We start from the raw sequence: 15317 nt of genomic DNA, 5'->3' as shown, positions 1-15317 counted from the left end.
TTACACTTGGTGGAGGGGCTGCCTGCTTTTCGCCTGGAGCTACGCCACGATGCCCAGGCTACCAGGCTCTACCACGACGTCCGACACCCTGACCCAACCTGCCCAGCTCGCTGTCATCAGTTCCGGTGCCGTCCGTCAGCGGGACCCGACGATATTCAGCTGCACTGACGACACAAACGTAGAAGACTGGCTGGCCTCCTACGAACGTGTGAGCGCTTACAACAAATGGGACGACGTCGTTAAGCTCACGAACGTCAGCTTCTACTTGACCGACGTCGCCGACTTATGGTTCCGCAAACGCGAAGCGGATTTTACTACCTGGGCGGCTCTCAAGACCAGCCTGACTGACGTCTTCGGCCGCCCCGCTGTCCGAAAACTTCGTGCCGAACAACGTTTGCGCAGTCGTGCCAAGCAGAACGGCGAGAATTTCACCAGCTATATCGAGGACGTCGTTGAATGGTGTGAGCGGCTCAATCCATCTATGAGCGAGGATGACAAAATCCGACACATTCTGAAAGGGATTGAGGACGACGCATTTCAAATGTTGGTGTCAAAAGATCCCCAAACCGTCTCTGTTACGACCCATCTTGAGACCTGAGATGAAACGGAGAGAGATTCAACGTAGCGGCAATTTTGACGGGTCGTTTGACTTCAACTTGACCCCACGATGACCTCACGAAAAAGGGTGGCTTTCTGGGAAGTGGCCGACGAGGCTCTTCCCACACTCGGCTCGGCGAAAACGACCTCCCTTCGAGAAGCAACCGACGACAGGAGAAGAAAGGGTGTCCCTCGTCTTGAAAAAAAAAAACCGGAACGAATCAGAGGAAGCCTGCGCAGCTGCAGCTGTGACGTCAACACGACACAATGCTATAGGAATGCGGACTGCGGACTTAGGAATGCGGACTCGCCAGTTCCCACGTGCGGGCTCTAAGCAGGTGTCTTGGTTGGCAGTGACGTGTGGTGCCGATCTTTTGTGCCACGCTGAGTTACCGCCTAGTGAGGGGGCTCAACAGGTCTTCGATGGCGGTGCTGGTACCGATCTTTTGTGTCGCGATGGAATGTCGCCTGGTGCAGGGGCGGAGTCTTGGGCTATATAACCTGCGACCAAAGTGGGCACGAACGCTCTGGACCCTCGGTAATAGGTTCATCCAGTGTGGCTCTGGACCTGCGGTAATAGGTTCATCCAGTGGCTCTGAGCCTTGGGTATCAGGCTCATCCAGACGCTCGACGCTATGAACTCTTAACTGTTGGTTCCTTGTTCTGTTTTTGTAAATAAGTGTCTTGGTTTCTTGCCATTAAATCTGCTTGTTTTTGTAATCTCTAACCATCTGAAGTTCAGACCATTCCCTCATCCCGGACGAGCCCCCTTGGTGACGTAACAACTGGTAGCAGCGGTGGGATCTGCTACCTTGCGTCCCAACAACTGGTAAACAGCGGTGGGATCTGCTACTTTGCGTCGCAACAACTGGTGAACAGCGGTGGGATCCGAAGCCTTGGGATCCGAAGCCGTGGGATCCGAAGCCGTGGGATCCGAAGCCTTGGGATCCGAAGAGATTGGTGAGATACGAAGACCCAACAACTGTGGATCAGCGATGGGAATCTGAAGCCACAAGCGACGACAACGGTCGGCCAGCGAGAGTGCAGCTGTCTTGGTCATGATCACGTGTGTGGGTGAGTGCTTGCCTTTTCCTTTGATGTGGACCAGGTTCTAAAAGAGGGTTAAAATTTAGAACTGGTAGACACCTGTGCTTAAATCCTAGAGGTTCGGTATTTTTGCATAGTTGTTTTGGAAATAGCCCAGACTCGGAACTATCATGGACCTACAGAAGCTGCAGAAGTCGGACCTGTTGCTATTGTGTGTGGAATTGGGGATTGATACAAGGGGTTTGGCACGAAAAACCGTGATAATTCAGGCCATTACTGATTTGGGGGCAGATGATGAGGAGCTCATTGAAGAGTGGAGTCTCATCGAACAAAAAAAGGAAGAGCAGCTCAGACAGCAAAAAGAGCAGGAGGAAGAGCAGCTCAGACAGCAGGAGGAGCGAGAGAGAGAGGAAAAATGGCGTCAGCGCGAACGTGAGAGGGAAGCAAAACTACTGAAGCTAAGGGCTGAGCTCAGTAAGTTAGAAATGGAGTTGAGCAAGAGGTCGGGCGGTTGTCCCCAGCAAGTGGTACCTCTTCTCAACAAGGAGGCAGGCGAGAGGTGTGAAACTATTCTGCAGAAAAGCCTCCGTGTGGATAAAGAACAAGAAGGGCGAAATCTTCGCGAGGAAAACGAAAGGTGTGACGCGCTTACTGTTAACCCTGAGACAGATAGCGCGTTGGCAGATAAGACTGAAGTCCCGCGCCAGAAAGAATGCAGTGAGTTTCGGTGTAAACGCAATGAAAGAGCCAGAGAAGGGACACCTCTGGTGCAGCTGGCGAGCACTAGCATTCAGGAAGTCGAGGCGGTATCAAGCGGCACAAAGAGTGAAAGGGAATCGCCTGACGGTAGCAGTGAAGCGCCAGGCAAGAGCGCAACGTTCGCTGAAAAGTGCCGTACAGACGAGATTGTTTCTGTTGCCCGGAATGAGGAGGAGGCTGCCCCGATAGAAAGACAGCCGGAAAATGAGCTTGGGTGCTCAGACGAAACCACAGGAATGGACGATTCGTCAGTTGAGCCGCCGCCTGGCACTGTGAGCGAAGCCCAAGTAGCGTCGCTACGCAGGAAAAACCGCGAACGCGACAAGCGAATGAGGAATGCTGGGGCAGGTATTAATGCTGATGCGAGGGCCGGCAAATTAACTCGGGACAGCACCGCGAAAACTGTGAAAGAAAAGGGAAAACCAACAGTGCCATTTTCCCGAAGGCGGCTGGGCCCGAGGAAAGCCAAGGTGACTGCCCTTGCAGGCCGAAGGCACCATTGTCCATCGAAGAAACATCGCGAACGCGACAAGCAATTGAGAAGTGCCAGTGCAGGTGTTGATGCTGATGCAAAGGCCGGCAGATCAACAAGGGACGGCACCACGAAAGCTAGTGTGCGAAAAGGAAAATCAGTGAAATTTTCCGGCAGGCGGATAGGCCCGATGAAAGCCCAGGTGACTGCCCTTGCGGGCCAAAAGAGGGACAGACGGTGTGGTCGTTGGACACGTGACGCATGCTACGCGTTACTAGCGTTACGAAGAATAGGGCGCGAAAGCCACACAAAAGGGCGCCCAGAGAGCGCGTGAGTCGAAGGGGGTCGCGGCAGGCAGAGACAAAGAAATGGAGGAGGCACCCTATCCGCAGAAGGTCGAGCCGAGGCGGAACCAATCAACCCCGCAGTTTTCTTGAAGCACCTGCTTGTAGACCGGCCATCCGACCACGACCGCGCAGGGCGCGGCTAAAGAATGTCCAATTCAGGGAATAAGTGTTTGCCTCTTTTTTTTTGTCCATTGACTCACTGAAAAAAAAAACGAGACAGGGGTGCAGGGAGTTTCCAGTTTTTAGTGGTAATGCTGAGTGGTGTTAGTGGACTACAGGATTTTCACTCAGTTATGCAGCTTTTGGAGCTGTTTACTTTTTTTTGTACATGCAGTAAGGGACGCGGACTTCTTAGCTGTTCTTTTTAAGCAGTCCGGAATGCTCTTCATGTAACCAAAATTGCTACTCAGTTTTTTTTGTTTTTTTTTCGTGCGTTTTTGAAAGTGAGGGTGCACAGTAGCAGGTTCGGGTTTTCTCAGCTTGCGTAGGTCCTGGGAGTTTTCAGTGTGAGCTATTCACAATGGCTATACTAACCGGATTATAGCACCCTCTTTTGGAACTGGTTTGCTCGGAGGAAAGTTGAGTGCTTGCTTGCGCATGTGGTTGGAGTTTCAGAGACGCCTCAAAGAATTTGGCCGGCGTAATAGAAGACCACGTTGCGAGCGGCAGAGGGCTTCTGGCATACTTCTGGCACGCTTCTGCAAGTCGTCTCTTCGTGCAGCAGCGATGACTGCTACTCGCCGAGACTCGTCTGGCGGGGGAGGTAGCTGTTACGACCCATCTTGAGACCTGAGATGAAACGGAGGGAGATTCAACGTAGCGGCAATTTTGACGGGTCGTTTGACTTCAACTTGACCCCACGATGACCTCACGAAAAAGGGTGGCTTTCTGGGAAGTGGCCGACGAGGCTCTTCCCACACTCGGCTCGGCGAAAACGACCTCCCTTCGAGAAGCAACCGACGACAGGAGAAGAAAGGGTGTCCCTCGTCTTGAAAAAAAAACCCGGAACGAATCAGAGGAAGCCTGCGCAGCTGCAGCTGTGACGTCAACACGACACAATGCTATAGGAATGCGGACTGCGGACTTAGGAATGCGGACTCGCCAGTTCCCACGTGCGGGCTCTAAGCAGGTGTCTTAGTTGGCAGTGACGTGTGGTGCCGATCTTTTGTGCCACGCTGAGTTACCGCCTAGTGAGGGGGCTCAACAGGTCTTCGATGGCGGTGCTGGTACCGATCTTTTGTGTCGCGATGGAATGTCGCCTGGTGCAGGGGCGGAGTCTTGGGCTATATAACCTGCGACCAAAGTGGGCACGAACGCTCTGGACCCTCGGTAATAGGTTCATCCAGTGTGGCTCTGGACCTACGGTAATAGGTTCATCCAGTGGCTCTGAGCCTTGGGTATCAGGCTCATCCAGACGCTCGACGCTATGAACTCTTAACTTTTGATTCCTTGTTCTGTTTTTGTAAATAAGTGTCTTGGTTTCTTGCCATTAAATCTGCTTGTTTTTGTAATCTCTAACCATCTGAAGTTCAGACCATTCCCTCATCCCGGACGAGCCCCCTTGGTGACGTAACAACTGGTAGCAGCGGTGGGATCTGCTACCTTGCGTCCCAACAACTGGTGAACAGCGGTGGGATCTGCTACTTTGCGTCGCAACAGTCTCCGACGTCGTCTCTTTGTGTCAGAGCTACGACGAGCTCCGCAAACAGCGTCATGTCACCCGACGTGCCATTTGCCCTGACGACTACCTTTCGAGTTTGCCGGTAGGCGGTCCTCCTAACGATCAGCCGACCCTTCCTCAGCACATCAAGCAGTTTGTGCGGGAGGAGGTCGCCCGTCAAATATCGCTGGTTACCAGCCAACCCGCACCAACGCCATCGCTGTCGCCTTCTATTCGGCGTGTCATCCAGGAGCAGGTAGCTGAGGTCGTGCCCCCCACTAATCCACCTCCTCTGGTCACTGCACCGTTTACATATGCTGAAGCAGTCATCCGGCCACGCCCTCAGCCGGTTGTTCCGACTTATGCTCCACCTGTCACAGTGTACCCTCAGCAGCAGCTCGCGCCGGCACTGCCACTCACTCACCGTCCTTTGCCTCGCACTAGTCCCCGCCCTATGAATCCGTGGCGCACTCCAGATAACCGGCCGATATGCTATGCCTACGGTCTCTCTGGTCATGTGGCCGGCTGGTGCCGCACGCGCGGATCCGTCGTACGACGGATCGTACGACGCTCGCCTTCGTACAACTCTCGCCTTCGTACGACGCTCCATTGCCCTCCGTCCCGGTCTCTTCTACTCTGCCGCCTCAGACTCCCTCTCCGTCTCGCTACGACTCCTACAACCGAAGCCATCCGTCGCCGTCTTCTCGACACCATTCGCTCTCTCCTATGCGCCGCCGGTCAGCAACAATCCAAGCGGAAAACTAGGCGCCGCAGTTCCGCAGGCAGGTAATGCGCCGTCAACGACCATCTCAAGCCCTATCACGGCTCCTATGAACGTTATTGGAGTGATCGTTGAAGATGTTACTGTTGGCGCGCTTATTGACACTGGTGCTGCCGTGTCCATCATTAGTCGCATCTTGTGCCGCAAACTAAAAAAAGTAATGACGCCGCTTTCTGACCTTTCGCTTCGCACCGCCAGCGCTGACCCCATTCGCCCTCTGGCAGCGTGCACTGCCCGCCTCGTCATCCAAGGCCTCTCCTACACCATTGAGATCTTCGTTCTCACCCGCTCCTCTCATAACATCATCCTCCGGTGGGACTTTCTGAGCGCGCATCACGCCATCATTGACTGTGCACGTGCTCAAATTGATTTGTCGCCGCTGTGTGATGCTCTTCTGGACGCCTCCCCTGTTAACGACGCGCCTATTCTCGCCGCTGACGACGTCGACGTGCCAGCTTTCTCTTCTGATCTCGTGCCGCTGACTTGTGCTGCGCTCTCTGACGCTACAGTCCTTTATTCACCCTCTAGTCTTTGTGCGTACCGCAAAATCTGTCATGCTCCCTCATGCCGTGCTCACACTTTCTGGTGGTTGTGGCGCCCTGTACGTCGCGAACCCGTTGCCTTTCCCCGCCACTCGACTTCGGGGAGAATCGCTTGGCATAGTTGATGTCATCGATCTCGACGACGCTTCTTCTGTCCTTGATGACCCTGACGCCAATGACATCAACGCCCTCACTCCTTCCGCCGACGTCGCCGACCCGTCCTCCCCGGATATGTTTTCTCATTCTGTCGATGCCGCTTTACCACCTCGCCACCGCGCCCAGCTCATCGCTTTGCTGCAGCGCTTCCGCGCATACTTCGACTCTCCTCAAGCGCCGTTGGATCGTGCAACAGCGGTTCGCCGCAATATCGACACTGGCACCCATGGACCCTTGCGCCAAAGCCCCAACCGCGTCTCCTCCGCCGAGCGCCGCATCATAGATGAACAGGTGAACGACATGCTACATCGCGGCGTGATCCAGCCTTCTCACAGCCCGTGGGCTTCTCCGGTCGTGCTCGTGAAGAAAAAGGACGGTTCCATTAGATTCTGCGTAGACTAAAGCCGGATAAACAAAATTACTCGGAAGGACGTCTACCCCCTGCCTCGTATAGACGACGCTCTGGATTGCCTGCAGGGAGCGGAGTACTTTTCTTCGCTGGATCTGCGCTCTGGGTACTGGCAGATGATGGCCGACGTCGATTGCCCGAAAACAGCTTCCATCACACGTGATGGGCTGTATGAACTTAATGTGATGCACTTCGGACTCTGCAACGCGCCTGCCACTTTTGAGCGTATGATGGACAACATCCGCCGTGGGCTTAAATGGCAGACATGCCTCTGCTACTTGAATGATGTTGTCATCTTCTCCCAGGATTTTCCTTCTCATCTTGTCCGCCTCTGGAGTGTTCTTCGCTGTCTGAGTGACGCTGACCTGCAGCTGAACTTGAAAAAGTGTCGCTTCTGTGCCCGACAGCTGACTATCCTAGGCGATGTCATGTCCATGGATGGAGTACTCCCGTACCCTGCCAAGCTCCGCGCAGTTGCTGATTTCCCGAAGCGCACATCCCTGAAAGAAATAAGAAGCTTTCTTGGACTTCGCTCCTACTTTCGCCGGTTCGTCAAGAATTTTGCTGCCGTTATCGCCCCGCTGAAGCAACTTCTCGTTGGTAGCCACGACTTGTCGGCTTGGTCCCTTGCATGCCACGAAGCTTTTGCAACGCTGCGCCAGCTTCTCTCTTCTCCGATCTTGCGCCATTTCGACCCTTCCGCGCCTACAGAACTCCACACGGACGCCACCGGCATTGGTCTCGGTGCCGTTCTAGCTCAGCGAAAACCTGGTTTCAATGAGTACGTCGTTGCTTACGCCAGCCGTACACTCACAGAAGAGGAGACTAATTATTCCGTCACAGAAAAAGAATGTTTGGGCGAAGAATAATTTGGGCGATCAAAAAATTTCGTCCTTACTTATATGGCCGCCCGTTCGATGTCATTACAGATCACCATGCCCTTTGCTGACTGTCTTCACTCAAAGATCCGCCTGGCCGCCTGGCTCTTTGGGCTCTCCGTTTACAAGATTACGACATTCGGGTCATTTATCGTTCCGGTCGTAAACATTCCGATGCCGACGCTCTCTCGCGCTCCCCTGTGACCACTGATCCTGACCCACCATCTAGTTCCGGTCTGACATCTTCTCTTGACACTATAGATATGGCTTCTGAGCAGCGCAAGGATCCTTGCATTACTTCTCTTCTGGATTTGTTAGTCAACCGCTCAGCGCGCCTCCCTTCCATAGCACTCTGTCGTCAAGCCCATAACTTTGCCGTGCGTGACCAGCTGCTGTACCGTCGAAACTACCTCCCCGATGGTCGCAAATGGCTGCTCGTGATTTGAAGGCATCTCCGCGCCGCAATTTGTGCTAGTTATCACGAAGACCCACATCGTGCTCATGCCGGTCTGCTGAAAACTTTTACACGCCTGTGCCTTCGGTATTATTGGCGGGGCATGTACCGTTTTGTCCGCTAGTACATACGCTCTTGCCTGGAATGTCGGCGTGGCAAGAACACACCACCGCTCTCACCTGCTGCTCTGCAGCCGCTGCCTTGTTCAGCCCGGCCATTCGACCGTGTTGGAACTGACCTTTATGGCCCTCTTCCCAGCACTGCCGCAGGGCACCGCTGGATCATCGTCGCCATTCATCATCTCACGCGCTATGCGGAAACTGCCCCGTTAACAGCTGCGACCGCCTCTGACGTAGACGGTTTCATACTTCAGAACATTATTCTTCGTCACGGTGCGCCTCAAGAATTGCTCAGCTGTCGGGGTCGCGTCTCTTGTCCGGCGTCGTGGAAGCCCTTCTTCGGGAGTGTCGTATCGTTCATCGCACGACGTCTTCGTATCATCCGCAGACGAACGGCATGATCGAGCGCTTTAACCGGGCCCTCGGCGATATGATGGCCAAGTATATTTCTGCTGATCACTCCCACTGGGACCGCGTTCTACCTTTCGTTACCTACGCTTACAACTCTGCAACGCAAGCTACTACTGATTTTTCCCCATATTTTCTTCTCTACGGCTTCGAGCATTCCTCCATCATGGACACCGTACCCTTTACCGCCCCCATTCGTCCGAATTTACAACCGTCTCTCAGGCCGCTGCGCATGCAGAAGATTGCCGTCAACTCGCCCGTTCCTTTACTTCTCACGACCCGCACCGGCAGAAAAGCGCCCGCGTCACTTCTCCCGGTCTGCCGCCATCCTATTTTCCTGAATCCTTGGTTTGGCTTTGGTGCCCTCCTCTAGCTCAGGACAGTCTACAAAACTGCTGAGCAAATACCAAGGCCCCTATCGCGTTGTTCAGCAGACATCCCCAGTTAATTATCTCGTCGAGCCCATTACGCCTTCGTCTGATCATCGCCGTCGCGGCCGTGAAATTGTGCACTTAGACCGCCTGAAGCCCTACTACGATCCAGCTATCGTCCCGTGCCCTTAGTCCGCCAGGATAGCGCCTTTTCATCCCGGGGGTATTGTAAGCAAGAGAGTTGCGGTTTGATGTCCCGGCAGCTAGCGCCGACGAAGAAGAGGAAGAAGGAAGCCGACGCTGACGAAGTTCGGGTTTTGCGCTTCCGAACGCTGGCCTGCTGAGCGGCACCGCTGGAACAAGGACTGTGGCCGTCCATACTAACTGCGCGTGTCGCCCCATTACAAGTGATATAAATAATAAATGCACCTAATATAGTGAAGGTAGCTGTAAATCGCAATAGTAGTGCAAACTCCATGAGGTAGATAGCCCTGGTTGTGTCTTAGAAGGGATGTTTCCGGAAAGTAAACACCCGTGGATGTTTGGATTTGGTGTTCTCCACGTTTGCTGAGCACACCGATGTACACACTTGAGGCTTCTTTAGCTAACGCTCTTAAGTCGAACACAGAGTCAGTGTCGGCCGATAATTTTTTTGGAAGCACGCGCATGCGACATGGCATGCATCGGGGATGTCTGCTTCTGGGCCGTGCACTGGCACCGCCACCGCGTTTGTCGTCTGCTTTTCTGCCTGCTTCCTACAGCTCACCTGCCGCGTTGTGCTGACTCCTATATGCACGCGCCCTGCCCGTGCAGACGTGTTTTGTGACTCTTTTTTCAGTATTTTTTCTTGCTCTCCATGGACGGCCTTGTACTCTGAATTAGGACTGCACCAGGAAAAGGGTAAGTTGTGTCAGGTTTAATATCCGGCATGAGCAGATGACCTGACAGAGTGTAGTGGAGGGCTTGAATTAATTGTTTCGGGCCCTCGGGCCCTCGTCAGGCAGAGAGCATTTGCCATTAGCCCTGTTATCATAGACCGTTTGTGTCTGAAAGAATGCTACAAATTTTGGCCCCCTGGGGCTCTTTCACCTGCTCTGACATTGCACAGCGCCCATGTACCCAGGCAGCAATACAGCATTGGACGAACAATGGGCTACTATTCGCAAAAATTAGCATGAATGGCGGTCCTACACTGCATTTAGGCAAAACATTACCATTTTGACACATTGTCCGGACTTTCAGGGCAGGTTTGGGAAATAAGTGAGGAAAAGATTGAGGGAAAGAACTCGAGCAGGATAAGTATGTACAATTACAGGCAACTTGTAATTTTTCACACACATTTCTTCTTCAGGCAACATTCCATTAACGGTTCTTGACTGTCATGAAGGAAGTTTTGTGGCCGGAGAAATAGATGGATATTTTCTCGACTTGCGGCACCAAAGCCTGTTTCTTAAAGATGAGGTGTGCGCAAGTATTTCGCAATGTTGTCACAGCTGTGGGAGCCGTTACGAGCGAGAAGAACGGGATATTCTCCCGCAGAAGTGGTAAGAAATCCCCGCTTGTCTTTATATTCACAGTAAAGAACTCACCCACCCTGCCACCCTGGCAGGTGGCAGCGTTTCTGGCACAACGTTGCCAATGCCAAAACATAGTGCGCAAATCTTTCAATTCCGCCACGTAGCTTAAAGCACGATTCAGGCGTCCCCTGTTGCAACAGGGCAGTTATGCGCCTGCCCTGTGGTTCAGGTGCCCACCGAGATGTGTTAGACAGATACAGCGCATTTCCTTTGCTCAAAAACCAATTTACAAATTTTACCCTCTGCTTTCCAAGCATCCGTTCTATTGGTTTCGCAGCTGTGGAAGACAGATACTGCGCATTTTTTTTCCTAAAAAAAAATACCGAAGACACTGGAAATTCTAAAATGTGCTTAGCGAAGGCCTTGTGGTCAACCCACTGCCACTTCCCTGAACCACTTAGCGCGGAATCAGTGGGCCGTTTCGGAGTCATGCGTCTCACTCACTCGACTGCAACGAAACGGCTGGGGAAGGAGCGGCGGTGCAGCTGCCCCCGCCGACGCACGCGCTCTCGTTGCTAGGCACGGTTGCTAGGCTGAGCAGCGCCCACCACCGGCACGCCGGTTGCTAAGGAGGGGAGGAGGTTGCGCCGCTGCGCTGAGGAGAGAGCTCAGTTGGTACGATTCCAGCGCATGGACGGACACCGCGAGCATGAGCCTTCAAAGGCTTTCGCCGTGAAAAACACTGCGTTCCAGCGTGCAGCGTGGAAGTAGACCACACCTATGCTCCGCTGGCGCAGCCACTGCGCTCGCGCCCGACCAAGTGGTGACGTGTTCATGTGAGGACACACAGCGACGGCACTATCCCCGGACGCTGTCCTCCCCGTCCAGCCCCTGTGAACAGTTTGTGAAAAACATTGCGTGTGGAGGACTTTTGGGGCTAAATTCGAGAAAGTGTTGCAATTATTCGCTGGTATACAATGCATCCAATTGTTTGCACGTGGGCGACGCATATTGAACCGAGAGTTCCTTTGTAATAAAGAGTGTATGAAGCCAAAACACAAAAAATTCGTCGATTGCAAACCATAATGTAGAAATTCTAGCGCGTTGGCTGCCGCCTATGCAGCCCACTACCGATTCAATGTGGTAAGAAAACCTGCATTCAAAAGAGCGCAAAGCTCCTGTAGTGGGATAGAAAAGATGAACAGTTCAGCACAATGCACCATTTTCCTCGCCGTCCTCTATTCCACCGCCGACCATTGAGAACAATAAACGAAATGAGTTTGTGGACCTTTTTAGCCAGGCGCATAAAAAACTATTTTCTAAAATGCGTCAAGCATTTGCAACAATTTAGCGCACAAGACGGGACGAGAAGAGAGACGGCAACAATAACTCTCTTGTGGCCGTCTCTCTTCTCGGCCTGTCTTGTGCTCTAAATTCTTGGCAATGCAAAAGCAACTAGCCCCCCTTCATGCATTTCCACACTTCATGCATTTGTCTGGAGGTTACATTTTCTTTTAGCTAACAAGAAAAACTTTGAACAGTGAACTAATTTGTGCCACGAAGGAATTCTGTGGGCCGGTCACTACAGCCCTTAAGCTGCATCCGGTTACAGCGCCTGCATTACGTACATTCATATTGACTCGGAAATTAATGATGAGCGACTGAAAGTCGGGTCCCATTTCAAAATACATTCGCCTTTCAAAGCCTTCCCGCTGTCCGGCGAAACCCAGACAAAGCTAAGGTAATTACTTTGTGCGCGCACCATTCTTCGAAAAGACTGATGTCACTTTTTTTCAATTATTTTCATTTGTTTTTGCTCGCCATTGTCGTCGACAGCACCTAGTGCCCACTTCAGAATGCGCTAGTTCACAGCCAGGTCGGGGTTCGAATCAATAGGAAAAAAAAGTGATTTGCATTTCTGCAGTTCGAATTGATGTCAGGAGAATGGCCGCGGTTCTCTTCGACTGCAAGGCAGGAGAACACGCTTTGCACTTGACACTGCGACCTCGAAGTGATACGCAGTATGCATCTCCTCGTTTCGGTCTTGTTCTCTCTGCTAGCAACAGCGACCTGTGGACTGTCTGCAACCTCCATCGCGGTTTGGCACGATCCTGTAGAACGCACTTCAACTTCGATGGAATATTGGATGTCATTTCGTGAAGACGTGGCGTTTCTGCTTTGCGCTAACCAGAAGAAAATATTCGAGCACCCCATATCTCGAGTTATTCCAATGGTAACAACGCTGTGGACTTTTCCAAGTAACCAATTTTACCAGATGCTCAAACAAAACACGGCTAAAAATGTGAGAACGACAGTTTTTCTGCTGACCTCCACTGGAGAGCAGGCGTTGTGTGCGAAGCGCATTCGGAAGCATCCTTTCTGGGTATACATCACAAACTGGATCGTGCTGCCCGTTGATGACACTGAGCCGAAGTATAGGAATGCCGTGGTGTCCAAGGTAGGCTTCCCATTGGGAAGGCATGTTGCCTCCGCACCCTCACCGAAAGAAGGAAACATGCGCCTGTCATTGGCTGGCGCGACAGCGTTGTCTATGAAGTACGGCTTTCCCGACAGGTGTTGCGACAAGACGTTTGCGGAGGAGTTCGCAGGACAGCGCATCGTAATTGCCTGCACGCCTGCACAAGCAGACAGAAAATTATCTCAACATAACTGTGCGCCGGGCGTATTTGAAGGAATTAGGGACGCGCTTCTCGCCCTCAACGCAACCATATAAATCAAGATGTACACAGGAATGGCCACAACAGTTAATGCTGCCATCGATGGCGCCGCGGACCTGCTTATGGCGCTCGCCAAGGCGGACGAAGAAACTTCGTCTTTCTTCCTTCTTCCACACCCGGTCCGCTTCACGTACGAGACCTTTTACGTTTGGAAAGACAACAGCATAGCAGAAATAACCTTCTTCGAGGTACTGAGACATTCCGAGTTGGCTTTTCTAGCTCTCATGTTTGCCATGGTCGCCGTGTGGCTGGCACTGAGTCTCGGTGACTACTTTGACCAGCGTCTTTGTCGAGTAGACTCACTGATGGACACGACACTATTCCTGATTTCTTCCTTCCTCGCATCTTCGGCGCCATTGGACACGAGACACGCAGAACATAGGAATAGGAATAGCCCAGGTAGGCTAGCGCATATCATAACGTTGACTGTGTGGAGCCCTGGTATTATGCCGTTGTCAGTTTACTTCCGAAGCGAGCTCACATCGCGACTCGCTGTGTCGGTCGCACCAAACCCTCTAGACACACTCGAAGAGCTTGAGACGGCTCTCGACAAAAAAAAAGGTAAAGATCTGTGTCAATGCAGACGGGTGCGTGCCCGCAGAAGTCGATGGATCGTTGAAATTGACGCGATACAGTAACAACACACTGTACACCAAGTTGAGACGCGCCTTCGGGCGGAAACATGGAGGCATTGCTGTACCTTCTACATTCCACGGCGAGTGCCTCAAATGCGCACGTAGGCCTGGATTCTTGTGCCTTTTGTGCGGCCTGGAGTACTGCTCCGCCCAACGGGCAGCTACACAGTACTACGAGTCACGTGAACCATTAAACCTCGCTTTTGCTTCGACTCCTGTGAGTAAGCACTATCGCTTCGCCAGAGCTTACGATCAACTCCTCCAGAGATTGTTCGAGACAACGCTGCGTCCCTACTACAAGCTGCAGCGGTGTGATGCTGAACCAGAAGCAAGTGGGCCCAGTCAGGATAAAGGGGGTCTAATCTCCCAAATGCATGAATTATCAGCGTTCTTCGTCACTTTCGTGTCTTTGACGTGCTTTTCGAGTGCAACATTGTGTTTCGAGTTGATTCTCGGTAATCGTAGTAAATTCCTTGTTCACGGCTAGACTTACATGATACTATTGGCAGAAGAACCTCTGCAATGCTGCCGCTGATTGCGATTCTTTGCACGTTGCTAGTCACAGACCTCGCGCAGCCACGTTTCCAGCTGAACTACCAACGAATGTAGCTTGGCTCTTCGTAACCAGCTTCTGCATTCTGGGTTCTTGGTCACCGTTGTGTTTTTCTTTTACATGTAGAACAGCAGTTGTAGGTCGGCCTGCCTAAATATCAATCTTCACTTCATGAGCATGCAATCCATACACGACTACGAATAACGCACAACGCATATATACCCGCGTAGTTTGGAAACTATGCTATCCCAGCCGTGTGTTATGAATCGTGCTCCGCTTTGTGTTTCAGCATACTGATAGGTAGAAATGAATACAAGGTCATCGAGGTGTTCTCAGATTAACAAAGAAGTAAAATCGGAGGATGGGGCTGCTAGTTTTGGGATATACCAAATTCTTGAAGTGATAATTTGAGGGCATCGTGCATCTGGGACTGTTGTCGTAACGAATGATGCAGATCAAGCTAAGAGCTTCGTATGAGATGCGTCGCGGGAGTTGTGAAAGTAGGTTGAGGTGCCATGGCAGCAAGGAAAAGAAAGTGTTGTACCATCGCGGGCTAGACCACCAGTTGGGGCTAGAGACAGGGTTAGGCAGAACAAACTTTAGTACGATGGATTTTTGCGTTCGAGCGTGGGGCTCTTACGTCGAAAGCCAAGCGCTGGCTGGCGTCTCCCACGCACAGTGGGTCAGGAGAATCTAGGGGCCGTGCAAGGGCAGGGACAGGCAATGTTCCCACAAGGATCTTGTAAGGTGCCCGATTGGTGGTTGAGGGAGGCTCCCAGGAAGCAATACCAGCGTGGGGTACCTACGCTTGTGCCGTGAACACTGCCGTATAGACCTCCCCCCCCCCCCCCCCCTCCTCGCTCCTCCTCTTCGC

The sequence above is a fragment of the Amblyomma mixtum genome, chromosome 7, assembly GCF_055824585.1.
Source record: "Amblyomma mixtum isolate Tamu chromosome 7, ASM5582458v1, whole genome shotgun sequence".
Taxonomy (NCBI): Eukaryota; Metazoa; Arthropoda; class Arachnida; order Ixodida; family Ixodidae; genus Amblyomma; species Amblyomma mixtum.
The sequence above is the reverse complement of the archived record's forward strand: the minus strand, read 5'-3'. Positions refer to the sequence as shown.